We start from the raw sequence: 13,189 nt of genomic DNA, 5'->3' as shown, positions 1-13,189 counted from the left end.
CTGCCCGCCTTGGCCTCCCAAAGTGCTCATGCCTGTAATCTACTGCGCCCTGCCTCAGATACTTTACTTCTATATATGTAGGAACCCTCCAATGCCTTGTTGCTAGTTTTTCTGTGCATAATCTCTTATCCTTCCAAATGAATAAAAATAAAAAAGTCTTTTTATATACCCTCATTTTTTACTGTTTTGAGAATGCTTCATTTCTTTATGTAAATTCAGTTTCCATTTGACAACATCTCATCCTCTGAAGAACTTCCTTAACAGTTTTTGTAATGTAGGTCTGTGGGCCACAACTCCTTTCAACTTGTGTCTGTCTAGAAACGTTTACTTCTCCTTTTTTGTTTTTTTGGTAACAGTTTTAATAAAATATAACTCACATACCACACAGTTTCTCCACTCAAGTGTGCATTCGCAGGATTTTAGTGCATTTACAGAGTTGCACAACCATCACCACAAATGCAGAACATTTCATCGCCCCCAGAAGGAACTCTGGACCCTTGAGCAGTCACTCCCCACCCTCCCTGCCCCCAGTCCCTGGCAGCCACGCATCTCCCTTCTTCCTCTGTAAATTCGCCTCTTCTGGGCATGTCACATAAATGGAATAATACACTCTGTGGCCTTTTGTGTCTGGCTGCTTTCACTTAGCGTGGGGTTTTCTGAGTTCGTCCATGTTGTCGCGTGCATCAGGGTTTCATTCCTCTTCGTGGCTGGAATAATATCCTATCGCGTGGATAGACCGCGTTTTTTTCACCCATTCACGAGTTGACTAATGTTTGGGTCATTTCCACTTTTTGGCCAATTGTGAATCACATTGCTGTGAACGTACCTGTGTGTGTTTTTGTGTGGCCTTGTGTTTCTGTTCTCTTGGGTTTACACCTGTGGTGGATGGTTGGACCACGGTGGCCCCGGGTCCAATGGTGTGAGGGCTGGGCTGTGGGGCCCCAGGTCTGATGGCATGGGGACAGGCCTGCAGCAACCCTGGGTCTGACCGCAGGAGGACTGGCCTGCAGTGTCCCCGGGTCTGACTGATTGAGGGCTGGCCTGTGGTGGCCCCGGACCTGACAGCAGTGTGAGAGCTGGCCTGCGGTGACCCTGGAACTGATGGCGTGAGGGCTGGCCTGTGGTGGCCCCAGGTCTGTGGTAGCCACATCGTCTTCAGACAGCTGCTCCACCTTCCGCCTCCACCCCAGCACGTGAGAGTTTTCTGCTCTTCCCCAAGCGGCAACCAACTTCTGCCCACGTGGCTTCCTCTCCTCACTCAGGAGCAAAAGGTTTTTGCTTCCATGCTTAGCCTAGAAGAGGTCGATCCAGGAAGAAGGGGGCCTCTGCTTCCTCCCCTCCCGGTGACCTGGGGAGAGAGCTTGCTGTGCTTCCCCCATTGGCTTTGTCCGAAAGAGGGTTCTGGGCAGGGGGTGTCCGGTACCTGCACCTGGGGCCGCTTCCTGTCTTCTGCCCTCTCTCAGCCTTTCTTGTGGGTGCCTGGTGCCATCCCCTCTCTGGGAACTTGGTCGCAGCTCTTCTGAAGGGCACACCGGGCCACAGGGGGCCCAAGGAGTCCTCACCCACGTCTCCTGTGCCCGGCCGATGTGGGGAACCTGGGCCATTTGAGGGTTTGTCACCATTTGGAATTCAGCCCCTCGGGGGGCCCGGAGCTCATCAGTGGACTCCAGGAAAGACACGAGTCTGTAGATGGGGTGGCTTTGTTTCCAGGATGGGAGCAACATTCTCTTGTGATTTTCTACATCTTAAGCGGAGGTGGTTTTCTTGTTTTTATTTATTTATTTTTTGAGACAGAGTTTCACCCTTGTTGCCCTGGCTGGAGTGCAATAGCACAATCTCAGCTCACTGCAACCTCCACCTCCTGGGTTCAAGCGATTCTCCTGCTTCAGCCTCCAGAGTAGCTGGGATTACAGGTGCCCGCAACCATGCCCAGCTAAGTTTTTGGTTTTTTTTTTGAGGTGGAGTCTCACTGTGTCACCCAGGCTGAAGTACAATGGCATGGTCTCAGCTCACTGCAACCTCCACCTCCCAGGTTCAAGAGATTCTCCTGCCTCAGCCTCCTGAATAGCTGAGACTACAGGCATGTGCCACCACACTTGGCTGATTTTTGTATTTTTAGTAGAGATGGGGTTTTGCTATGTTGGCCAGGCTGGTCTCGAACTCCTGGCCTCAGGTGATCTGCCTGTCTTGGCCTCCCAAAGTGCTAGGATTATAGGTGTGACCCACCTCACCCAGCCTCTTGTGTGTTTTTTTTTTTTTTTTTTTTTTAAGTTCAGCTTTTTATTGAACACGTTATAAAAGAGATTTAGTCAAAAAGACCAAAGCCCATGTCATCATCAGATTCCTCGGATTCTTCTTTCTTTGCTTCCACTTTCTTCTCCTCAGCTGGCGCAGCAGCAGTGGAGGGGGCAGGACCTCCTGCTGGTGCAGCACCAGCTGCTGGAGCAGGTCCACCAGCCCCTACATTGCAGATGAGGCTCCCAATGTTGACATTGGCCAGGGCCTTTGCAAACAAGCCAGGCCAAAAAGGTTCAACATTCACACCGGCTGCTTTAATGAGGGCATTGATCTTATCCTCCGTGACGGTCACCTCATCGTCGTGCAGAATGAGGGCCAAGTAGATGCAGGCGAGCTCGGAGACGGAGGCCATAGCGCTGGCAAGTGTGGGGCTGGCGCTGCCGGACGCGGTGCTAGTCGCCGGAAGAAGTGAGGGCCTCACCCCAACGCGGCCTTAGCTTCCTCGGAAGAACCGAGCACCTTCGCGGCAGCTGAGGAAAGGCCTCTTGTGTTTTTATAAAAACGCTTTTGTTACCTTGTTTGTAAATTCCCTCTTTTGATAGTTACCAGTTTATCTAGGGAGATCTTATTGGTTTTGTTATCAAATTTCACAACCTCCTGATATAGTAAAGATACTTTTTGTTGTATTTACTGCGAAGGTTATTTGGACTGGTTTCTAGTCTCTCAGTTGTATCACGTGTTTATAATAAAGATGTGGAAGTATTTCATTTGGTGGGATCGATGTGTTTTTCCTTTTGTATATTCCTTTTATCTTTTTTAAGCCTAGAAAGGCCTCTCCTCTCCGGAGATTTGAAAAATGCTCACTTTTGCTTTTTCTCAGTGGTTTTAATGCTTTGACGTTTTTCACCTTGAATTCCCTTTAATCCATTTACAATTTGAAGGTAGAAAGGCAGTGATCCATAGATTCATTTTTCCTCACAGCCAGCAGCCCAGCAGCCCCTTCCCCGCACATAACACGCCCCCTTTCCCGCCGAGCACGAGGTCCTTCTCCGTGTGGGGTGTCCTGTTTCTGGCCATGTGCTCCTCCTGCTCAATCATCTGGTCACTCATGAGGTTTTGGGATTTCTTTTCCAGTTGGGTAAAAACCGCATTATTTGGACTAGAGAATTGTTTTTCTGTTTGAAACAAAGTTTGCCGCTTTCTCCCCAGGCCCATTTGAAGCTGCTCCCTTGGCCTGGCAGCCAGAACCTCCCCCGCGTGTGTTCCTCTTCTGTCGTGCTGCCACTGTGCTGGCTGCCAGGCCTAGGAGGGGCTGGATGAGGGGCCGTGGCTGCCGTGCGTCCTGAGCTGCCCGTCACGAGCCGGTGTTGTCTGACTGCACAGGCCGTGGCGTTCAGCAGGCACAGGGCTGGGTGGCCCTGAAGGCTCAGATAAGCAGCACGTGGGAGCGACCTGAATGTCCACTCCTGCGCCGACACCCTCTCTCCTGGCACCTGCGGCTTTCAGGAGACCCCACAGCCAGCTGCTGAGGCAGAGGAGGCCTGGGCCTAGCTTACGGTGGCCCCCACAACATGGACACCTGGCCTGGACGTGGACAGCCCAGCCCCACAGCGCCAGGGTCTGTGGACCCCGGTAGCCCTGCTTCTGGTGGTGGGATCTGCATTTGTTTTCTCTTGCTGCCATGACAAATTCGCATAGAGTTCCCCTCATTAGAGGGTCCGTTTGCTGGACTGGGTACTAAGTCTGGGATGGGGCTCGCTCCAGGCGCTGGCCCCACTGCCTTTCCCGGGTCTCAGCTCCTGCACTTTGGGTTGTCAGCAGAATTCAGCTGTAGCACTGGAGTGCATGCATTTTTGTTTTCGTTTTTTTTTTGAGGATTAAAAGTTGTTTGTTTACACACACATGCCAGCAGTTGGCTGCAGGGATACCAAAATGGAAATGAGCCAGGAGTGACACTATTTACATATAAAAGAATCAAGATTGGGACGTGAAACGTGAATATGCCACCAGTTTTTAAATTTTAACTGTGGTAAAAGAGACACGACATAACTTTTACCATCTTAGCCATTTTTAAGTGTACACTTCAGTAGTGTTACGTATATTCACATTATTGTGAAGCCAATGTCCAGAACTTTTTCATCTTGTAAAACCGAAACTCTGTCCCCATTAACAGCTCCTCACTTCCCCTCCTCCAGCCCCGGCAGCCACCTTCCATCTTCTGTTTCTATGAGTTTGTTCCAAAGACCTCATGCCTCCGTGTTGTGGCACATATCAGAATTTTCTTCCTTCTTCAGGCTGAATCGTGTTCCATCTTGTGTGCAGACCACATCTTGCTTATCCATTCATCTGTCAAAGAACATTTGGGTGGGTGGTGTCTGCCTCTAGGCCATGGTGAATACTGCTGCTATGAACACAGGTAGACAAATGTCTCTTCCAGACCCTGTTTTCAATTCCGTTTTTAACATTTTGAGGGCATGGTGGCTCACACCTGTAATCCCAGCTACTCAGGAGGCTGATGCAGGAGAATTGCTTGAGCCCAGGAGTTGGAGCTGCAGTGAGCTATGATCACCACTGCACTCCAGCCTGTGCAACAGTGTGAGACCCCACTCAAAAAGATTGTTTTTGAGGATCCATCATACTGTTTTCCACAGTGGCTGCACCATTTGACATTTCTGCCAACAGTGAACCAAGGTTCCGGTTTCTCTACACCCTTACTAATAATTATTTTTGGTTTTTGATCATAGCCAGCCTAATGGGTGTGAGGTGGTATTGCATAGTGGTTTTGATTTGCACTTTCCTGACAATTTGTGATGTTGAACACCTTTTTATGTCCTTATTGGCCATTTGTATATCTTCTTTGGAGAAATGTGTATTCAAATCCTTTCCTAATTTTGAGATCAGATTATTTATTTTCTTGCTATCAAGTTATAGGATTTTTTTTTTTTTTTTTAATGGAGGCTGTCTCTGTCGCCCCAGGCTGGAGTGCAGTGGTACAATCTCAGCTCACTGCAACTGCTGCCTCCCAAGTTCAAGCGATTCTCCTGTCTCAGCCTTCTGAGTAGCTGGGACTACAGGCACATGCCACCATGCCCAACTCATTTTTTTTTTCTAGTAGTGACAAGTTTCACCATGTTGGCCAGGCTGGTCTCAAATTCCCAACCTCAAGCAGTCTGCCCACCTCCGCCTCCCAAAGTGCTGGGATTACAGGCAAGAGCCACTGTGCCTGGCAAAGTTATAGAAATTCTTTATCCTGGCCATGAACCCCTTATGAGATATGATTTGCAAATATTTTCTCCCATCCCACAGGTTGTGCTTTCAGCCTGTTGATTATGCCCTGTGATGCACAAAAGTTTTAAATTTTGCCATGGTCCAATTTATCTGTTTTTACTCTTATTGCCTCTGCACTGATGTCATACTCAAGTGATCATCCTTAAAATGTCGTGAAGCTTTTGCCTTAGTTGTTTTTTCTCAAGTTTTGTACTTTAAGGTCTTATGTTTAGGTCTTTGATCCATTTTAAGTTAACTTTTGCAAAGGGTGTAAGGGAAGGGTCCAACTTCATTCTTTTGCATGTGGGCATCTAGTTTCCCAACATCATTTATGGAAAAGACTATCATTCCCCATTGAGTTGTCTTAGTACCCTTGTCAAAAATCATTTTATATGTGAACTCACACTTATTTGTAAACCCAGGATTTATTTCTCCTATGTTTACTTCTATAAGATTATTGTTTTACCTTTCACATTGTTATCTGCAATCCATTGGAAAATGATTTTTTGTCTATGGTAGGAGCAAGCGATATTTTTCTGTGTGAATGTCCAGTTAACTCAGCACCATTGAGAAAAAAGACTGCCTTTGCCCGGTGCCTCGCAGTGTTACCTGCATCACAGACCAGCGACTGCTCACATGTCGGTCGGCTCCTGAGCTCTGGAGTGAATCCTCTGAGTCTTGTCTGTTCTTGTCCCAGTGCCTGCATCTTTACTAAAGTGCCCTTGGAGAGGTCTGGATACGGGTAGTGTGAGGCCTCCGGTTCTGCCTTCATCGTCACAGTTGCCTCTGTTATTCTTGGCCTCCTGTTCTTTTATATACAGCACAGGTCTAGCTGCAGAAATGAGCAAGCCTCATTGCTTGGGTTTGTGGTTCTGCTGAGCCAACCGGCCTTTCCGAGGAGTCTCGGGGGGAGACATGACCCTTTCCTGAGGCACAGGAGCAGCAGCACACAGAGAACCACACGTCGCTTCTCTACAGAGCAGTCCTCATCGGCTTCGTTGATTTGGGTCTTTTAAAATCTTTGCATGTCTCTTCTTAATCGGCCACTGTCTTCCTCTGCTTTCTTGCACACAGGGATTTTATTTATCTGACTGTTTTCCTGTCTCTGCCTACGAATTCTGTCATCTGTATCATGTCTGCGTTTGTCTCTGTGGGTCAGGTTTACCCTCCTCATTGTGAGTCCCAGGTCTCTCTGCTCATTGCATGCTTGGCAATTTTTTAAATTTAATTTTTATTATTTTGCTTCCCATTGACCAAACCCAACCTGGCCATTCTTGATTAGATGCCAGACATTGGGCATTGTTTGTTTTGTGTGTTGGGGGGGGGGGGGAGGCAATGAATTTTTTTTTGTTTTTGCTTCTCTTTAAATAATTTTTAAATTACTATGTTTTAAATTTTTTATTTCTGAAGGTTACTGGGGAACAGGTGGTGTTTGATTACATGGGTAAGTTCTTTAGTGGTGATTTGTGAGATTTTTGGTGCACCCATCACTCGAGCAGTATACACTGTACCCAATTTGTAACCTTTTATCCCTCACCCTCTTCCCACCCTTTCCCCCGAGTCCCCAAAGTCCATTGTGTCATTCTTATGCCTCCTTGTAGCTTAGCTCCACCTACGAGTGAGAACATACAGTGTTTCGTTTTCCATTCCTAAGTTACTTCATTTGGAGTAACAGTCTCCAATCTCCTCCAGGTTGCTGTGAATGCCATTAATTCATTCCTTTTTTTTTTTTTGAGACTGAGTCTTGCTCTGTCACCCAGGCTGGAGTGCAGTGGCCGGATCTCAGCTCACTGCAAGCTCCGCCTCCCAGGTTCACGCCATTCTCCTGCCTCAGCCTCCCGAGTAGCTGGGACTACAGAAGCCCGCCTCGTCACCCGGCTAGTTTTTTGTATTTTTTAGTAGAGACGGGGTTTCACCGTGTTAGCCAGGATGGTCTCAATCTCCTGACCTCATGATCCGCCCGTCTCAGCCTCCCAAAGTGCTGGGATTACAGGCTTGAGCCACCGTGCCCGGCTAATAATTCATTCCTTTTTGTGGCTGAGTAGTATTCCATCATATATATATACACCACAGTTTCTTTATTCACTTGTTGATTGATGGGCATTTGGGCTGGTTCCACATTTTTGCAGTTGCGAATTGTGCTGCTGTAAACATGCATGTACAAGTATGTTTTTTGTATACTGACTTCTTTTCCTCTGGGTCAGTGCCCAGTAGTGGGATTGCTGGATCAAATGGTAGGTCTACTTCTAGTTCTTTAAGGCGTCTCCACACTGTTTTCCATAGTGGTTGTACTGGTTTACATTCCCACCAGCAGCGTAGAGGTGTTCCCTGTTCACTGTATCCACGCCAACATCAGTTCTTTTCTGATGTTTTTATTATGGCTGTTCTTGCAGGAGTAAGGGGGTATCGCACTGTGGTTTTTATTTGCATTTCCCTGATCACTAGTGATGTTGAGCATTTTTTCATATGTTTGTTGGCCATTCTGTGTATCTTCAAGAATTGTCTATTCATGTTCTTAGCCCACTCTTTGGTGGGATTGTGTTTTTTTTCTTGCTAATTTGTTTGAGTTCATTGTAGATTCTGGATATTAGTCCTTTGTCAGATGTATAAATTGTGAAGATTTTTCTCCCATTCTCTGAGTTGTCTCTTCAGTCCACTGACTCTTCCTTTTGCTGTGCAAAAACTCTTTAGTTTAATTAAGTCCCCGCTATTTATCTTTGATCTTTGTTTTTATTGCATTTGCTTTTGAGTTCTTGGTCATGAAATTCTTGCCTAAGCCAATGTCCAGAAGAGTTTTTCTGATGTTATCTTCTAGAATTCTTATAGTTTCAGGTCTTAGATTTAAGTCCTTAATCCATCTTGAGTTGATCTTTATATAGGGTAAGAGATGAGGATCCAGTTTCATTCTCTTACATGTGGTTAGCCAGGTATCCCAGCACCATTTGTTAAAAGGGTGTCCTTTGCCCACTTTGTTTTTGTTTGTTTCGTCAAAGATCAGTTGGCTGTAAGTATTTGGGTGTATTTGAACCCAAAGTTCTCTATTCTGTTCTCTGTTCTGTTCCATTGGCCTATATGCCTATTTTTATATCAGTACCATGCTGTTTTGGTGACTATGGCCTTATAGTATAGCTTGAAATCAGGTAATGTGATTCTTTCAGATTTGTTCTTTTTGCTTAGTTTTGCTTGGCTATGTGGGCTCTTTTTTGATTTCATGTGAATTTTAGGATTGTTTTCTCTAGTTCTGTGAAGAATGATGGTGGTATTTTGATGGGAATTCCTCTGAATTTGTAGATTGCTTTTGGCAGTATGGGCATTTTCACAATATTGATTCTACCCATCCACAAGCATGGGATGTGTTTCCACTCGTTTGTGTTATCTATGGTTTCTTTCAGCAGTGTTTTATAGTTTTCCTTGTAGAGGTCTTTCACCTCCTTGGTTAGGTGTATTCCTAAGTATTTTATTTATTTTGCAGCTATTGTAAAAGGGGTTGGGTTCTTGATTTGATTCTCAGCTTGGTTGCCGTTGGTGTATAAGGAGTGCTACTGATTTGTGTACATTAATTTTGTATCCGGAAACTTTGCTGAATTCTTTTATCAGTTCTAGCAGCTTTTTGGAGAGGTCTTTAGGGCTCTCTAGGTATACAATCATATCATCAGCAAACAGCGACAATTTGACTTCCTCTTTACCAATTTGGATGCCCTTTATTTCCTTCTCTTGTCTGATTGCTCTAGCTGGGACTTCCAGTACTATGTTGAAGAGAAGTGGTGAGAGTGGGTGTCCTTGTCTTGTTCCAGTTCTCAGAGGGAATGCTTTCAGCTTTTCCCCATTCAGTATGATGTTGGCTGTGGGTTTGTTATAGATGGCTTTTATTACATTGAGTTATGTCCCTTGTATGCCAATCTTGCTGAGAGTTTTAATTATAAAGGGATGCTGGATTTTGTCGAATACTTTTTCTGCATCTATTAAGATGGTCATGTGATTTTTGTTTTTAATTCTGTTTATGTGGTGTATCACATTTATTGACCTGCATATGTTAAACCATCCTTACATCCCTGGTATGAAACCCACTTGATCATGGTGGACTTTTTGATATGTTGTTGAATTCAGTTAGCTAGTATTTTGTTAAGGATTTTAGCATCTATGTTCATCAAGGATATTGGTCTAGTTTTCTTTTTTGGTTATGTCCTTTCCTTGTTTTGGTGTTAGGGTGATACTTGCTTCATAGAATGATTTAGAGAGAATTCCCTCTTTCTCTATCTTGTGGAATAGTGTCAACAGGATTGGTACCAATTTTTCTTTGAATGTCTGGTAGAATTCAGCTGTGAATCCATCTAGTCCTGAATTTTTTGGTTGGTAATTCTTTTATTACCGTTTCAGTCTTGCTGCTTGTTATTGGTCTGTTCAGAGTATCTAGTTCTTCCTGATTTAAGCAGGAGGGTTGTGTCTTTCCAGGAATTTATCCATCTCTGCTAGGTTTTCTAGTTTATGCATGTAAGGGTGTTTTTAGTAGCCTCGAATGATCTTTTGTATTTCTGTGATGTCAATTGTAATATCTTCTGTTTCATTTCTAATTGAGCTTATTTGGATTTCCTCTCTTCTTTTCTTGGTTAATCTTACTAATGGTCTATCAATTTTATTTCTTTTTCTTTTTTTTTTTTTTTTTTTTGAGATGGTTGCCCAGGCTGGAGTGCAGTGGTGCAATCTTGGCTCACTGCAACCTCTGCCTCCTGGGTTCAAGCAATTCTTCTGCCTCAGCCTCCCGAGTAGCTGGGATTACCAGCACATGCTAACATGCCTGACTAATTTTTTATTTTTAGTAGAGATGGGGTTTCATCATATTGGTCAGGCTGGTCTTGAAATCCTGACCTCGTGATCCACCTGCCTCGGCCTCCCAAAGGGCTGGGATTACAGGTGTGAGCCACTGCACCCGGCCTTATTTCTCTTTTCAAAGAACCAGGTTTTCGTTTCATTTATCCTTTGTATTTATTTTTTGTTTCAATTTCATTTAGTTCTGCTCTGATCTTGGTTATTTCCTTTCTTCTACTGGGTTTGGGTTTGGTTTGTTCTTGTTTCACTAGCTTCTTGAGGTATGACCTTAGATTGTTTGTGCTCTTGCAGATTTTTTGATGTAGGTGTTTAGGGCTATGAACTTTACTTTTAGCACTGCGTTTGCTGTATCCCAGAGGTTTTTATCGATCACTATTGTTGTTCAGTTTGAAGAATTTTTAAATTTTCATTTTGATTTCATTGTTGACGCAGTGATCATTCAGGAGCAGGTTATTTAATTTCCATGTATTTGCATGGTTTTGAAGGTTCCTTTTGGAGTTGATTTCCAGTTTTATTCCACTGTGGTCTGAAAGAGTACTTAATACAATTTTAGTTTTCTTAAATTTATTGAGGCTTGTTTTGTGGCCTATCATGTGGTCCATCTTGGAGAAAGTCCCACGTGCTGTTGAATGTGTATCCTGCAGTTGTGGGGTGGAATGTTCTGTAAATATCCATTAAGTCCATTTGTTCCATGGTATAGTTTAAATCCATTGTTTCTTTGTTGACTTTCTGTCCTGATTACCTGTCTAGTGCCATCAGTGGAGTATTGAAGTTCCCCACTATTATTGTGTTGCTGTCTATTTCTTTGTTTAGGTCTAGTTGTAATTGTTTTATAAATTCGGGAGCTCCAGTGTTAGGTGCATATATAATTAGGGTTGTGACATTTTCCTGTTGGACAAGGCCTTTTATTGTTATATAATGTCCCTCTTTGCCTTTTTAAATTGCTGTTGCTTTAAAGTTTGTTTTGTCTGATATAAGAATAACTATTCCTTCTCCCTTTTGGGGTCCACTTCCATGGAATGCCTTTTTCCACCCCTTTACCTTAAGCTTATGTGAGTCCTTATGTGTTAGGTGGGTCTCTTGAAAGCAGCAGATACTTGGTTGGTGAATTCTTATCCATTCTGCAGTTCTGTATCTTTTAAGTGAAGCCTTTAGGCAATTTACATTCAACGTTAGTATTGAGATGCGAGGTGCTGTTTCATTCATCATGCTATTTGTTGTCTGTATAGCTTGACTTTTTTTTTTTTAATTGTGTTTTTGTTTTATAGGTCCTGCGAGATTATGCTTTAAAGAGGTTCTTTAATGTCTTTCCAGGATTTGTTTCAAGATTTAGAGCTCTTTTTAGCAGTTCTTGTAGTGCTGGCTTGGTAGTGGCAAATTCTCTCAGCATTTGTTTGGAAAAGACTATCTTTCTTTCATTTATGAAGCTTAGTTTCAATGGATACAAAATTCTTGGCTGGTAATTGTTTTAAGGAGGCTGACAATAGGGCCCCAATCCCTTCTAGCTTGTAGGGTTTCTGCTGAGAAATCTGCTGTTAATCTGATAGGTTTTCCTTTATAGGTTACCTGGTGCTTTTGCCTCACAGCCCTTAAGATTCTTTTCTTCATCTTAACTTTGGATAACCTGATGACAATGTGCCTAGGCATTGATCTTTTGTGGATGAATCTCCCAGGTGTTCTTGGAGCTTCTTGTGTCTGGATGTCTAGGTCTTTAGCAAGGCTGGGGAAGTTTTCCTTGATTGTTCCCCCAAATATGTTTTCCAAACTTTTAGATTTCTCTTCTTCCTCAGGAACACCAATTATTCTTAGGTTTGGCCATTTAACATAATCCCAGACTTCTTGGAGGCTTTGTTCATATCATCTTGTTCTTTTTTCTTTGTCTTTGTTGGATTGGGTTAATTCAAAAACCTTGTCTTCAGGCTCTGAAGTTCTTTCTTCTGCTTGTTTGATTCTATTGCTGAGACTTTCCAGAGCATTTTGCATTTCTCTAAGTGCATCCATTGTTTCCTGAAGTCTTGAGTGTTTTTTATTCAATTGCACTGAATATTTCTCCCCTCATTTCTTATTTTTTTGTTTGTTTGTTTTGTTGTTGTTGTTTTGAGATGGAGTCTTACTCAATCACCCAGGCTGGAGTGCAGTGGTATGATCTCAGCTCACTGCAACCTCTGCCTCCCAGGTTCAAACAATTCTCTTGCCTCAGCCTCCCAAGTTGCTGTGACCACAGGTGCCTGCCACCATGCCCGGCTAATTTGTATGTTTTTAGTAGGTTCACATGGGGTTCACCATGTTGCCCAGGCTGGTCTTGAACTCCTGACTTGTATCATTTTCTTGATTTTCTTAAATTGGCCTTTGCCTTTCTCTGGTACCTCCTTGGTTAACTTAATAATTGACCTTCTGAATTCTTTTTTAGGTTTATCAGGGATTTCTGCTTGGTTTGGATCCACTGTGGTGAGCTAGTGTGATTTTGGGGGTGGGAGGGGTTAAAGAACCTTATTTTGTCATATTTCCAGAGTTGGTTTTCTGGTTCGCTCTCATTTGGGTAGGTTCTGTCAGAGGGTAAGTTTAGGGCTGAAGGCTGTTGTTCAGATTCTTTTGTCTCATGGGGCGTTCCCTTGATGTAGTGCTCTGCCCCTTTTCCCATGGATGTGGCTTCCCAAGAGGTGAGCTGTAGTGATTGTTATCTCTTTTCTGGGTCCAGCCACCCAGCAAGTCTACCAGGCTCTGGGCTGGTACTGGGGGTTGTCTGCCCAAAGAGCTGTGATGTGAACCATCTGTGAGCCTCTCAGCCATGGATACCAGCACCTATTCTGGTAGAGGTGTCAGGGGATGCAATGGCCTTAGCTTTGGTGGTCTAATG

The 13,189-nt window shown here is 44.1% G+C and overlaps 1 pseudogene across 1 annotated transcript; it reads right to left on the bottom strand.

Moving 5' to 3' along the window:
- Positions 1-2,246: 2,246 nt before the first annotated feature.
- LOC111522054 lies at positions 2,247-2,781 on the bottom strand (annotated as a pseudogene). The gene has a single exon (XR_002725143.2). The product of XR_002725143.2 is annotated as a 60S acidic ribosomal protein P1 pseudogene (transcript).
- Positions 2,782-13,189: the final 10,408 nt, after the last annotated feature.

This window comes from Piliocolobus tephrosceles, chromosome 9, assembly GCF_002776525.5.
Source record: "Piliocolobus tephrosceles isolate RC106 chromosome 9, ASM277652v3, whole genome shotgun sequence".
In the NCBI taxonomy this organism is placed as follows: Eukaryota; Metazoa; Chordata; class Mammalia; order Primates; family Cercopithecidae; genus Piliocolobus; species Piliocolobus tephrosceles.
The sequence above is the reverse complement of the archived record's forward strand: the minus strand, read 5'-3'. Positions and strand labels throughout refer to the sequence as shown.